We start from the raw sequence: 17,672 nt of genomic DNA, 5'->3' as shown, positions 1-17,672 counted from the left end.
ACTCAGTCACACTGCATTATCTAACCCAGTCACACTGCATTATCCAACACAGTCACAAAGTATTATCTAACTCAGTCACACTGCATTATCTAACTCAGTCACACTGTATTATCTAACCCACTCACACTGTATTATCCAACAAAGTCACAAAGTATTATCTAACTCAGTCACACTGTATTATCTAACCCAGTCACACTGTATTATCCAACACAGTCACAAAGTATTATCTAACTCAGTCACACTGCATTATCTAACCCAGTCACACTGCATTATCCAACACAGTCACAAAGTATTATCTAACCCAGTCACACTGTATTATCTAACTCAGTCACACTGTATTATCTAACCCAGTCACACTGTATTATCCAACACAGTCGCAAAGTATTATCTAACTCAGTCACACTGCATTATCTAACCCAGTCACACTGCATTATCCAACACAGTCACAAAGTATTATCTAACCCAGTCACACTGCATTATCCAACACAGTCACAAAGTATTATCTAACTCAGTCACACTGTATTATCTAACCCAATCACACTGCATTATCCAACACAGTCACAAAGTATTATCTAACTCAGTCACACTGCATTATCCAACACAGTCACAAAGTATAATCTAACTCAGTCACACTGCATTATCCAACACAGTCACAAAGTATTATCTAACTCAGTCACACTGCATTATCTAACCCAGTCACACTGCATTATCCAACACAGTCACAAAGTATTATCTAACTCAGTCACACTGCATTATCCAACACAATCACAAAGTATTATCTAACTCAGTCACACTGCATTATCCAACACAGTCACACTGCATTATCCAACACAGTCACAAAGTAATATCTAACTCGGTCACACTGCATTATCCAACACAGTAACAAAGTAATATCTAACTCAGTCACACTGCATTATCTAACTCAGTCACAAAGTATTATCTAACTCAGTCACAAAGTATTATCTAACCCAGTCACACTGCATTATCCAACACAGTCACAAAGTATTATCTAACTCAGTCACACTGCATTATCTAACTCAGTCACACTGCATTATCTAACCCAGTCACACTGCATTATCCAACACAGTCACAAAGTAATATCTAACTCAGTCACACTGCATTATATAACTCAGTCACACTGTATTATCTAACTCAGTCACACTGCATTATCTAACACAGTAACAAAGTATTATCTAACTCAGTCACACTGCATTATCCAACACAGTCACACTGCATTATCTAACACAGTCACAAAGTATTATCTAACTCAGTCACACTGCATTATCCAACACAGTCACACTGCATTATCCAACACAGTCACAAAGTATTATCTAACTCAGTCACACTGTATTATCTAACTCAGTCACACTGCATTATCCAACACAGTCACAAAGTATTATCTTACTCAGTCACACTGCATTATCCAACACAGTCACAAAGTATTATCTAACTCAGTCACACTGCATTATCCAACACAGTCACAAAGTATTATCTAACTCAGTCACACTGCATTATCTAACCCAGTCACAAAGTATTATCTAACTCAGTCACAATGTATTATCTAACTCAGTCACACTGCATTATCTAACACAGTCACAAAGTATTATCCAACACAGTCACACTGCATTATCTAACCCAGTCACACTGCATTATCCAACACAGTCACAAAGCATTATCTATCTCAGTCACACTGCATTATCTAACACAGTCACAAAGTATTATCTAACTCAGTCACACTGCATTATCTAACACAGTCACAAAGTATTATTTATCTCAGTCACACTGCATTATCTAACACAGTCACAAAGTATTATCTAACTCAGTCACACTGCATTATCCAACACAGTCACACTGCATTATCTAACACAGTCACAAAGTATTATCTAACTCAGTCACACTGCATTATCCAACACAGTCACACTGCATTATCCAACACAGTCACAAAGTATTATCTAACTCAGTCACACTGTATTATCTAACTCAGTCACACTGCATTATCCAACACAGTCACAAAGTATTATCTTACTCAGTCACACTGCATTATCCAACACAGTCACAAAGTATTATCTAACTCAGTCACACTGCATTATCCAACACAGTCACAAAGTATTATCTAACTCAGTCACACTGCATTATCTAACCCAGTCACAAAGTATTATCTAACTCAGTCACAATGTATTATCTAACTCAGTCACACTGCATTATCTAACACAGTCACAAAGTATTATCCAACACAGTCACACTGCATTATCTAACCCAGTCACACTGCATTATCCAACACAGTCACAAAGCATTATCTATCTCAGTCACACTGCATTATCTAACACAGTCACAAAGTATTATCTAACTCAGTCACACTGCATTATCTAACACAGTCACAAAGTATTATCCAACACAGTCACACTGCATTATCTAACCCAGTCACACTGCATTATCCAACACAGTCACAAAGCATTATCTATCTCAGTCACACTGCATTATCTAACACAGTCACAAAGTATTATCTAACTCAGTCACACTGCATTATCTAACCCAGTCACAAAGTATTATCTAACTCAGTCACACTGTATTATCTAACCCAGTCACACTGCATTATCCAACACAGTCACAAAGTATTATCTAACTCAGTCACACTGCATTATCTAACCCAGTCACGCTGCATTATCCAACACAGTCACAAAGTATTATCTAACTCAGTCACACTGCATTATCTAACCCAGTCACACTGCATTATCCAACACAGTCACAAAGCATTATCTATCTCAGTCACACTGCATTATCTAACACAGTCACAAAGTATTATCTAACTCAGTCACACTGCATTATCTAACACAGTCACAAAGTATTATTTAACTCAGTCACACTGCAATATCTAACACAGTCACAAAGTATTATCTAACTCAGTCACACTGTATTATCTAACCCAGTCACACTGCATTATCCAACACAGTCACAAAGTATTATCTAACTCAGTCATACTGCATTATCTAACACAGTCACAAAGTATTATCTAACTCAGTCACACTGCATTATCTAAACCAGTCACACTGCATTATCCAACACAGTCACAAAGTATTATCTAACTCAGTCACATTGCATTATCTAACCCAGTCACACTGCATTATCCACCACAGTCACAAAGTATTCTCTAACTCAGTCACACTGCATTATCTAACCCAGTCACACTGCATTATCCAACACAGTCACAAAGTATTATCTAACTCAGTCACACTGCATTATCTAACCCAGTCACACTGCATGATCCAACACAGTCACACTGTATTATCTAACCCAGTCACACTGCATTATCCAACACAGTCACAAAGTATTATCTAACTCAGTCACACTGCAATATCTAACCCAGTCGCACTGTATTATCCAACACAGTCACAAAGTATTATCTAACTCAGTCACACTGCATTATCTAACCCAGTCACAATGTATTATCTAACTCAGTCACACTGTATTATCTAACCCAGTCACACTGCATTATCCAACACAGTCACAAAGTATTATCTAACTCAGTCACACTGCATTATCCAACACAGTCACAAAGTATTATCTAACTAAGTCACACTGCATTATCTAACCCAGTCACAAAGCATTATCTAACTCAGTCACACTGCATTATTTAACCCAGTCACAAAGTATTATCTAACTCAGTCACACTGTATTATCTAACCCAGTCACACTGTATTATCCAACACAGTCACAAAGTATTATCTAACTCAGTCACACTGCATTATCCAACACAGTCACAAAGTATTATCTAACTCAGTCACACTGCATTATCTAACTCAGTCACACTGCATTATCTAACCCAGTCACACTGCATTATCCAACACAGTCACAAAGTATTATCTAACTCAGTCACACTGCATTATCTAACCCAGTCGCACTGTATTATCTAACACAGTCACACTGTATTATCCAACACAGTCACAAAGTATTATCTAACTCAGTCACACTACATTATCTAACCCAGTCACACTGTATTATCTAACACAGTCACACTGTATTATCTAACTCAGTCACACTGCATTATCCAACACAGTCACAAAGTATTATCTAACTCAGTCACACTGCATTATCCAACACAGTCACAAAGTATTATCTCACACAGTCACACTGTATTATCTAACTCAGTCACACTGCATTATCCAACACAGTCACAAAGTATTATCTAACCCAGTCACACTGTATTATCTAACTCAGTCACACTGCATTATCCAACACAGTCACAAAGTATTATCTAACCCAGTCACAAAGTATTATCTCCCTCAGTCACACTGTATTATCTAACCCAGTCACACTGCATTATCCAACACAGTCACAAAGTATTATCTAACTCAGTCACACTGCATTATCTAACCCAGTCACAAAGTATTATCTAAATCAGTCACACTGTATTATGTAACCCAGTCACATTGCATTATCCAACACAGTCACAAAGTATTATCTAACTCAGTCACACTGTATTATCTAACCCAGTCACACTGCATTATCCAACACAGTCACAAAGTATTATCTAACTCAGTCACACTGTATTATCTAACCCAGTCACACTGCATTATCCAACACAGTCACAAAGTATTATCTAACTCAGTCACACTGCATTATCTAACCCAGTCACAAAGTATTATCTAACTCAGTCACACTGTATTATCTAACCCAGTCACACTGCATTATCCAACACAGTCACAAAGTATTATCTAACTCAGTCACACTGTATTATCTAACCCAGTCACACTGCATTATCCAACACAGTCACAAAGTATTATCTAACCCAGTCACACTGCATTATCCAACACAGTCACAAAGTATTATCTAACTCAGTCACACTGCATTATCTAACCCAGTCACAAAGTATTATCTAACTCAGTCACACTGTATTATCTAACCCAGTCACACTGCATTATCCAACACAGTCACAAAGTATTATCTAACTCAGTCACACTGCATTATCTAACCCAGTCACACTGCATTATCCAACACAGTCACAAAGTATTATCTAACTCAGTCACACTGCATTATCTAACCCAGTCACACTGCATTATCCAACACAGTCACAAAGTATTATCTAACTCAGTCACACTGTATTATCTAACCCAGTCACACTGCATTATCCAACACAGTCACAAAGTATTATCTAACTCAGTCACACTGCATTATCTAACCCAGTCACACTGCATTATCCAACACAGTCACAAAGTATTATCGAACTCAGTCACACTGCATTATCTAACCCAGTCACACTGCATTATCCAACACAGTCACAAAGTATTATCTAATTCAGTCACACTGCATTATCTAACTCAGTCACACTGCATTATCTAACTCAGTCACACTGCATTATCTAACACAGTCACAAAGTATTATCTAACTCAGTCACACTGCATTATCTAACCCAGTCGCAATGCATTATCCAACACAGTCACAAAGTATTATCTAAATCAGTCACACTGTATTATCTAACCCAGTCACACTGCATTATCCAACACAGTCACAAAGTATTATCTAACTCAGTCACACTGCATTATCAAACCCAGTCACACTGCATTATCCAACACAGTCACAAAGTATTATCTAACTCAGTCACACTGCATTAACTAACCCGGTCACACTGCATTATCCACCACAGTCACAAAGTATTCTCTAACTCAGTCACACTGCATTATCTAACCCAGTCACACTGCATTATCCAACACAGTCACAAAGTATTATCTAACTCAGTCACACTGCATTATCTAACCCAGTCACACTGCATGATCCAACACAGTCACACTGTATTATCTAACCCAGTCACACTGCATTATCCAACACAGTCACAAAGTATTATCTAACTCAGTCACACTGCATTATCTAACCCAGTCGCACTGTATTATCCAACACAGTCACAAAGTATTATCTAACTCAGTCACACTGCATTATCTAACCCAGTCACAATGTATTATCTAACTCAGTCACACTGTATTATCTAACCCAGTCACACTGCATTATCCAACACAGTCACAAAGTATTATCTAACTCAGTCACACTGCATTATCCAACACAGTCACAAAGTATTATCTAACTAAGTCACACTGCATTATCCAACACAGTCACAAAGTATTATCTAACTCAGTCACAATGTATTATCTAACCCAGTCACAAAGCATTATCTAACTCAGTCACACTGCATTATTTAACCCAGTCACAAAGTATTATCTAACTCAGTCACACTGTATTATCTAACCCAGTCACACTGTATTATCCAACACAGTCACAAAGTATTATCTAACTCAGTCACACTGCATTATCCAACACAGTCACAAAGTATTATCTAACTCAGTCACACTGCATTATCTAACTCAGTCACACTGCATTATCTAACCCAGTCACACTGCATTATCCAACACAGTCACAAAGTATTATCTAACTCAGTCACACTGCATTATCTAACCCAGTCGCACTGTATTATCTAACACAGTCACACTGTATTATCCAACACAGTCACAAAGTATTATCTAACTCAGTCACACTACATTATCTAACCCAGTCACACTGTATTATCTAACACAGTCACACTGTATTATCTAACTCAGTCACACTGCATTATCCAACACAGTCACAAAGTATTATCTAACTCAGTCACACTGCATTATCCAACACAGTCACAAAGTATTATCTCACACAGTCACACTGTATTATCTAACTCAGTCACACTGCATTATCCAACACAGTCACAAAGTATTATCTAACCCAGTCACACTGTATTATCTAACTCAGTCACACTGCATTATCCAACACAGTCACAAAGTATTATCTAACTCAGTCACACTGCATTATCCAACACAGTCACAAAGTATTATCTAACTCAGTCACACTGCATTATCCAAAACAGTCACAAAGTATTATCTAACTCAGTCACACTGCATTATCCAACACAGTCACACTGCATTATCCAACACAGTCACAAAGTATTATCTAACTCAGTCACACTGCATTATCCAACACAGTCACAAAGTATTATCTAACTCAGTCACACTGCATTATCCAACACAGTCACAAAGTATTATCTAACTCAGTCACAAAGTAATATCTAACCCAGTAACACTGCATTATCCAACACAGTCACAAAGTATTATCTAACTCAGTCACACTGCATTATCCAACACAGTCACCAAGTATTATCTAACTCAGTCACACTGCATTATCCAACACAGTCACAAAGTATTATCTAATTCAGTCACACTGCATTATCTAACCCAGTCACACTGCATTATCCAACACAGTCACAAAGTATTATCTAACTCAGTCACACTGCATTAGCCAACACAGTCACAAAGTATTATCTAACTCAGTCACACTGCATTATCCAACACAGTCACAAAGTATTATCTAACTCAGTCACACTGCATTATCTAACCCAGTCACACTGCATTATCCAACACAGTCACGAAGTATTATCTAACTCAGTCACACTGCATTATCCAACACAGTCACAAAGTATTATCTAACTCAGTCACACTGCATTATCCAACACAGTCACAAAGTATTATCTAACTCAGTCACACGGCATTATCTAACTCAGTCACACTGTATTATCTAACTCAGTCACACTGTATTATCTAACTCAGCCACACTGCATTATCTAACACAGTAACAAAGTATTATCTAACCCAGTCACCCTGTATTATCCAACTCAGTCACAAGGTATTATCTAACTCAGTCACACTGCATTATCTAACTCAGTCACACTGTATTATCTAACTCAGTCACCCTGTATTATCTAACTCAGTCACACTGCATTATCTAACACAGTAACAAAGTATTATCTAACTCAGTCACACTGCATTATCCAACACAGTCACAAAGTATTATCTAACTCAGTCACACTGCATTATCTAACTCAGTCACACTGTATTATCTAACTCAGTCATACTGCATTATCTAACACAGTCACACTGCATTATCCAACACAGTCACAAAGTATTATCTAACTCAGTCACACTGCATTATCCAACACAGTCTCAAAGTATTATCTAACTCAGTCGCACTGCATTATCCAACACAGTCACAAAGTATTATCTAACTCAGTCACACTGCATTATCTAACCCAGTCACAAAGTATTATCTAACTCAGTCACACTGTATTATCTAACTCAGTCACACTGCATTATCCAACACAGTCACAAAGTATAATCTAACTCAGTCACACTGTATTATCTAACCCAGTCACACTGCATTATCCAACACAGTCACAAAGTGTTATCTAACTCAGTCACACTGCATTATCTAACCCAGTCACACTGCATTATCCAACACAGTCACAAAGTATTATCTAACTCAGTCACACTGCATTATCTAACCCAGTCACACTGCATTATCCAACACAGTCACAAAGTATTATCTAATTCAGTCACACTGCATTATCTAATTCAGTCACACTGCATTATCTAACTCAGTCACACTGCATTATCTAACACAGTCACAAAGTATTATCTAACTCAGTCACACTGCATTATCTAACCCAGTCACACTGCATTATCCAACACAGTCACAAAGTATTATCTAACTCAGTCACACTGCATTATCTAACCCAGTCACACTGCATTATCCAACACAGTCACAAAGTATTATCTAATTCAGTCACACTGCATTATCTAATTCAGTCACACTGCATTATCTAACTCAGTCACACTGCATTATCTAACACAGTCACAAAGTATTATCTAACTCAGTCACACTGCATTATCTAACCCAGTCGCACTGCATTATCCAACACAGTCACAAAGTATTATCTAACTCAGTCACAAAGTATTATCTAACCCAGTCACACTGCATTATCCAACACAGTCACAAAGTATTATCTAACTCAGTCACACTGCATTATCCAACACAGTCACAAAGTATTATCTAACTCAGTCACACTGCATTATCCAACACAGTCACAAAGTATTATCTAACTCAGTCACACTGCATTATCTAAACCTGTCACACTGCATTATCCAACACATTCACAAAGTATTATCTAACTCAGTCACACTGTATTATCTAACCCAGTCACAATGCATTATCCAACACAGTCACAAAGTATTATCTAACTCAGTCACACTGCATTATCTAACCCAGTCACACTGCATTATCTAACCCAGTCACAAAGTATTATCTAACTCAGTCACACTGTATTATCTAACCCAGTCACACTGCATTATCCAACACAGTCACAAAGTATTATCTAACTCAGTCACACTGTATTATCTAACCCAGTCACACTGCATTATCCAACACAGTCACAAAGTATTATCTAACCCAGTCACACTGCATTATCCAACACAGTCACAAAGTATTATCTAACTCAGTCACACTGCATTATCTAACCCAGTCACAAAGTATTATCTAAATCAGTCACACTGTATTATCTAACCCAGTCACATTGCATTATCCAACACAGTCACAAAGTATTATCTAACTCAGTCACACTGTATTATCTAACCCAGTCACACTGCATTATCCAACACAGTCACAAAGTATTATCTAACTCAGTCACACTGTATTATCTAACCCAAGCACACTGCATTATCCAACACAGTCACAAAGTATTATCTAACTCAGTCACACTGTATTATCTAACCCAGCCACACTGCATTATCCAACACAGTCAAAAAGTATTATCTAACTCAGTCACACTGCATTATCTAACCCAGTCACAAAGTATTATCTAAATCAGTCACACTGTATTATCTAACCCAGTCACATTGCATTATCCAACACAGTCACAAAGTATTATCTCCCTCAGTCACACTGTATTATCTAACCCAGTCACACTGCATTATCCAACACAGTCACAAAGTATTATCTAACTCAGTCACACTGCATTATCTAACCCAGTCACAAAGTATTATCTAAATCAGTCACACTGTATTATGTAACCCAGTCACATTGCATTATCCAACACAGTCACAAAGTATTATCTAACTCAGTCACACTGTATTATCTAACCCAGTCACACTGCATTATCCAACACAGTCACAAAGTATTATCTAACTCAGTCACACTGTATTATCTAACCCAGTCACACTGCATTATCCAACACAGTCACAAAGTATTATCTAACTCAGTCACACTGCATTATCTAACCCAGTCACAAAGTATTATCTAACTCAGTCACACTGTATTATCTAACCCAGTCACACTGCATTATCCAACACAGTCACAAAGTATTATCTAACTCAGTCACACTGTATTATCTAACCCAGTCACACTGCATTATCCAACACAGTCACAAAGTATTATCTAACTCAGTCACACTGCATTATCTAACCCAGTCACAAAGTATTATCTAACTCAGTCACACTGTATTATCTAACCCAGTCACACTGCATTATCCAACACAGTCACAAAGTATTATCTAACTCAGTCACACTGTATTATCTAACCCAGTCACACTGCATTATCCAACACAGTCACAAAGTATTATCTAACCCAGTCACACTGCATTATCCAACACAGTCACAAAGTATTATCTAACTCAGTCACACTGCATTATCTAACCCAGTCACAAAGTATTATCTAAATCAGTCACACTGTATTATCTAACCCAGTCACATTGCATTATCCAACACAGTGAAAAAGTATTATCTAACTCAGTCACACTGTATTATCTAACCCAGTCACACTGCATTATCCAACACAGTCACAAAGTATTATCTAATTCAGTCACACTGCATTATCTAATTCAGTCACACTGCATTATCTAACTCAGTCACACTGCATTATCTAACACAGTCACAAAGTATTATCTAACTCAGTCACACTGCATTATCTAACCCAGTCACACTGCATTATCCAACACAGTCACAAAGTATTATCTAACTCAGTCACACTGCATTATCTAACCCAGTCACACTGCATTATCCAACACAGTCACAAAGTATTATCTAATTCAGTCACACTGCATTATCTAATTCAGTCACACTGCATTATCTAACTCAGTCACACTGCATTATCCAACACAGTCACAAAGTATTATCTAACTCAGTCACACTGCATTATCTAACCCAGTCGCACTGCATTATCCAACACAGTCACAAAGTATTATCTAACTCAGTCACAAAGTATTATCTAACCCAGTCACACTGCATTATCCAACACAGTCACAAAGTATTATCTAACTCAGTCACACTGCATTATCCAACACAGTCACAAAGTATTATCTAACTCAGTCACACTGCATTATCCAACACAGTCACAAAGTATTATCTAACTCAGTCACACTGCATTATCTAAACCTGTCACACTGCATTATCCAACACATTCACAAAGTATTATCTAACTCAGTCACACTGTATTATCTAACCCAGTCACAATGCATTATCCAACACAGTCACAAAGTATTATCTAACTCAGTCACACTGCATTATCTAACCCAGTCACACTGCATTATCTAACCCAGTCACAAAGTATTATCTAACTCAGTCACACTGTATTATCTAACCCAGTCACACTGCATTATCCAACACAGTCACAAAGTATTATCTAACCCAGTCACACTGCATTATCCAACACAGTCACAAAGTATTATCTAACTCAGTCACACTGCATTATCTAACCCAGTCACAAAGTATTATCTAAATCAGTCACACTGTATTATCTAACCCAGTCACATTGCATTATCCAACACAGTCACAAAGTATTATCTAACTCAGTCACACTGTATTATCTAACCCAGTCACACTGCATTATCCAACACAGTCACAAAGTATTATCTAACTCAGTCACACTGTATTATCTAACCCAAGCACACTGCATTATCCAACTCAGTCACAAAGTATTATCTAACTCAGTCACACTGTATTATCTAACCCAGCCACACTGCATTATCCAACACAGTCAAAAAGTATTATCTAACTCAGTCACACTGCATTATCTAACCCAGTCACAAAGTATTATCTAAATCAGTCACACTGTATTATGTAACCCAGTCACATTGCATTATCCAACACAGTCACAAAGTATTATCTCCCTCAGTCACACTGTATTATCTAACCCAGTCACACTGCATTATCCAACACAGTCACAAAGTATTATCTAACTCAGTCACACTGCATTATCTAACCCAGTCACAAAGTATTATCTAAATCAGTCACACTGTATTATGTAACCCAGTCACATTGCATTATCCAACACAGTCACAAAGTATTATCTAACTCAGTCACACTGTATTATCTAACCCAGTCACACTGCATTATCCAACACAGTCACAAAGTATTATCTAACTCAGTCACACTGTATTATCTAACCCAGTCACACTGCATTATCCAACACAGTCACAAAGTATTATCTAACTCAGTCACACTGCATTATCTAACCCAGTCACAAAGTATTATCTAACTCAGTCACACTGTATTATCTAACCCAGTCACACTGCATTATCCAACACAGTCACAAAGTATTATCTAACTCAGTCACACTGTATTATCTAACCCAGTCACACTGCATTATCCAACACAGTCACAAAGTATTATCTAACCCAGTCACACTGCATTATCCAACACAGTCACAAAGTATTATCTAACTCAGTCACACTGCATTATCTAACCCAGTCACAAAGTATTATCTAAATCAGTCACACTGTATTATCTAACCCAGTCACATTGCATTATCCAACACAGTCAAAAAGTATTATCTAACTCAGTCACACTGTATTATCTAACCCAGTCACACTGCATTATCCAACACAGTCACAAAGTATTATCTAACTCAGTCACACTGTATTATCTAATCCAGTCACACTGCATTATCCAACACAGTCACAAAGTATTATCTAACACAGTCACACTGTATTATCTAACCCAGCCACACTGCATTATCCAACACAGTCACAAAGTATTATCTAACTCAGTCACACTGTATTATCTAATCCAGTCACACTGCATTATCCAACACAGTCACAAAGTATTATCTAACTCAGTCACACTGTATTATCTAACCCAGTTACACTGCATTATCCAACACAGTCACAAAGTATTATCTAACTCAGTCACACTGCATTATATAACTCAGTCACACTGCATTATCCAACACATTCACAAAGTATTATCGAACTCAGTCACAGTGCATTATCCAGCACAGTCACAAAGTAGTATCTAACTCAGTCACACTGTATTATCCAACACAGTCACAAAGTATTATCTAACTCAGTCACACAGCAATATCCAACACAGTCACAAAGTATTATCTAACTCAGTCACAGTGCATTATCCAACACAGTCACAAAGTATTGTCTAACTCAGTCACACTGCATTATCCAACACAGTCACAAAGTATTATCTAACCCAGTCACACTGCATTATACAACCCAGTCACAAAGTATTATCTAACTCAGTCACACTGTATTATCTAACCCAGTCACACTGCATTATCCAACACAGTCACACTGTATCATCTAACCCAGTCACACTGCATTATCCAACACAGTCACAACGTATTATCTAACTCAGTCACACTGCATTATCTAACCCAGTCACACTGCATTATCCAACACAGTCACAAAGTATTATCTAACTCAGTCACACTGCATTATCTAACCCGGTCACACTGCATTATCCAACACAGTCACAAAGTATTCTCTAACTCAGTCACACTGCATTATCTAACCCAGTCACACTGCATTATCCATCACAGTCACAAAGTATTATCTAACTCAGTCACACTGTATTATCTAACCCAGTCACACTGCATTATCCAACACAGTCACAAAGTATTATCTAACTCAGTCACACTGTATTATCTAACCCAGTCACAATGCATTATCCAACACAGTCACAAAGTATTATCTAACTCAGTCACACTGCATTATCTAACCCAGTCACACTGCATTATCTAACCCAGTCACAAAGTATTATCTAACTCAGTCACACTGTATTATCTAACCCAGTCACACTGCATTATCCAACACAGTCACAAAGTATTATCTAACTCAGTCACACTGTATTATCTAACCCAGTCACACTGCTTTATCCAACACAGTCACAAAGTATTATCTAACCCAGTCACACTGCATTATCCAACACAGTCACAAAGTATTATCTAACTCAGTCACACTGCATTATCTAACCCAGTCACAAATTATTATCTAAATCAGTCACACTGTATTATCTAACCCAGTCACATTGCATTATCCAACACAGTCACAAAGTATTATCTAACTCAGTCACACTGTATTATCTAACCCAGTCACACTGCATTATCCAACACAGTCACAAAGTATTATCTAACTCAGTCACACTGTATTATCTAACCCAAGCACACTGCATTATCCAACACAGTCACAAAGTATTATCTAACTCAGTCACACTGTATTATCTAACCCAGCCACACTGCATTATCCAACACAGTCACAAAGTATTATCTAACTCAGTCACACTGCATTATCTAACCCAGTCACAAAGTATTATCTAAATCAGTCACACTGTATTATCTAACCCAGTCACATTGCATTATCCAACACAGTCACAAAGTATTATCTCCCTCAGTCACACTGTATTATCTAACCCAGTCACACTGCATTATCCAACACAGTCACAAAGTATTATCTAACTCAGTCACACTGCATTATCTAACCCAGTCACAAAGTATTATCTAAATCAGTCACACTGTATTATGTAACCCAGTCACATTGCATTATCCAACACAGTCACAAAGTATTATCTAACTCAGTCACACTGTATTATCTAACCCAGTCACACTGCATTATCCAACACAGTCACAAAGTATTATCTAACTCAGTCACACTGCATTATCTAACCCAGTCACAAAGTATTATCTAACTCAGTCACACTGTATTATCTAACCCAGTCACACTGCATTATCCAACACAGTCACAAAGTATTATCTAACCCAGTCACACTGCATTATCCAACACAGTCACAAAGTATTATCTAACTCAGTCACACTGCATTATCTAACCCAGTCACAAAGTATTATCTAAATCAGTCACACTGTATTATCTAACCCAGTCACATTGCATTATCCAACACAGTCAAAAAGTATTATCTAACTCAGTCACACTGTATTATCTAACCCAGTCACACTGCATTATCCAACACAGTCACAAAGTATTATCTAACTCAGTCACACTGTATTATCTAATCCAGTCACACTGCATTATCCAACACAGTCACAAAGTATTATCTAACTCAGTCACACTGTATTATCTAATCCAGTCACACTGCATTATCCAACACAGTCACAAAGTATTATCTAACTCAGTCACACTGTATTATCTAATCCAGTCACACTGCATTATCTAACACAGTCACACTGTATTATCTAACCCAGCCACACTGCATTATCCAACACAGTCACAAAGTATTATCTAACTCAGTCACACTGTATTATCTAATCCAGTCACACTGCATTATCCAACACAGTCACAAAGTATTATCTAACTCAGTCACACTGTATTATCTAACCCAGTTACACTGCATTATCCAACACAGTCACAAAGTATTATCTAACTCAGTCACACTGCATTATATAACTCAGTCACACTGCATTATCCAACACATTCACAAAGTATTATCGAACTCAGTCACAGTGCATTATCCAGCACAGTCACAAAGTAGTATCTAACTCAGTCACACTGTATTATCCAACACAGTCACAAAGTATTATCTAACTCAGTCACACAGCAATATCCAACACAGTCACAAAGTATTATCTAACTCAGTCACAGTGCATTATCCAACACAGTCACAAAGTATTGTCTAACTCAGTCACACTGCATTATCCAACACAGTCACAAAGTATTATCTAACCCAGTCACACTGCATTATACAACCCAGTCACAAAGTATTATCTAACTCAGTCACACGGTATTATCTAACCCAGTCACACTGCATTATCCAACACAGTCACACTGTATCATCTAACCCAGTCACACTGCATTATCCAACACAGTCACAAAGTATTATCTAACTCAGTCACACTGCATTATCTAACCCAGTCACACTGCATTATCCAACACAGTCACAAAGTATTATCTAACTCAGTCACACTGCATTATCTAACCCGGTCACACTGCATTATCCAACACAGTCACAAAGTATTCTCTAACTCAGTCACACTGCATTATCTAACCCAGTCACACTGCATTATCCATCACAGTCACAAAGTATTATCTAACTCAGTCACACTGTATTATCTAACCCAGTCACACTGCATTATCCAACACAGTCACAAAGTATTATCTAACTCAGTCACACTGCATTATCTAACCCAGTCACACTGCATTATCCAACACAGTCACAAAGTATTATCTAACTCAGTCACACTGCATTATCTAACCCTGTCACACTGCATTATCCAACACAGTCACAAAGTATTATCTAACCCAGTCACACTGCATTATCCAACACATTCACAAAGTATTATCTAACCCAGTCACACTGCATTATCCAACACAGTCAAAAAGTATTATCTAACTCAGTCACACTGCATTATCTAACCCAGTCACACTGCATTATCCAACACAGTCACAAAGTATTATGTAACTCAGTCACACTGCATTATCTACCCCAGTCGCACTGTATTATCCAACACAGTCACAAAGTATTATCTAACTCAGTCACACTGCATTATCTAACCCAGTCACAAAGTATTATCTAACTCAGTCACACTGTATTATCTAACCCAGTCACACTGCATTATCCAACACAGTCACAAAGTATTATCTAACTCAGTCACACTGCATTATCTAACCCAGTCACATTGCATTATCCAACACAGTCACAAAGTATTATCTAACTCAGTCACACTGCATTATCTAACCCAGTCACACTGCATTATCCAACACTGTCACACTGCATTATCCAACACAGTCACAAAGTATTATCTAACTCAGTCACACTGCATTATCCAACACAGTCACAAAGTATTATCTAACTCAGTCACACTGTATTATCCAACCCAGTCACACTGCATTATCCAACACAGTCACAAAGTATTATCTAACTCAGTCACACTGTATTATCTAACCCAGTCACACTGCATTATACAACCCAGTCACAAAGTATTATCTAACTCAGTCACACTGTATTATCTAACCCAGTCACACTGCATTATCCAACGCAGTCACAAAGTATTATCTAACTCAGTCACAGTGCATTATCCAACACAGTCACAAAGTATTATCTAACTCCGTCACACTGCATTATCCATCACAGTCACAAAGTATTATCTAACTCAGTCACAAAGTATTATCTAACCCAGTCACACTGCATTATCCAACACAGTCACAAAGTATTATCTAACTCAGTCACTCTGCATTATCCAACACAGTCACAAACTATTATCTAACTCAGTCACACTGCATTATCCAACACAGTCACAAAGTATTATCTAACTCAGTCACACTGCATTATCTAACCCAGTCACACTGCATTATCCAACACAGTCACAAAGTATTATCTAACTCAGTCACACTGTATTATCTAACCCAGTCACACTGCATTATCCAACACAGTCACAAAGTATTATCTAACTCAGTCACACTGTATTATCTAACACTGTCACAAAGTATTATCTAACTCAGTCACACTGCATTATCTAACCCAGTCACACTGCATTATCCAACACAGTCACAAAGTATTATCTAACTCAGTCACACTGCATTATCGATCCCAGTC

Source organism: Heterodontus francisci, chromosome 2 (genome assembly GCF_036365525.1).
Source record: "Heterodontus francisci isolate sHetFra1 chromosome 2, sHetFra1.hap1, whole genome shotgun sequence".
Classification (NCBI taxonomy): Eukaryota; Metazoa; Chordata; class Chondrichthyes; order Heterodontiformes; family Heterodontidae; genus Heterodontus; species Heterodontus francisci.
This window is presented reverse-complemented; position numbering follows the sequence as displayed.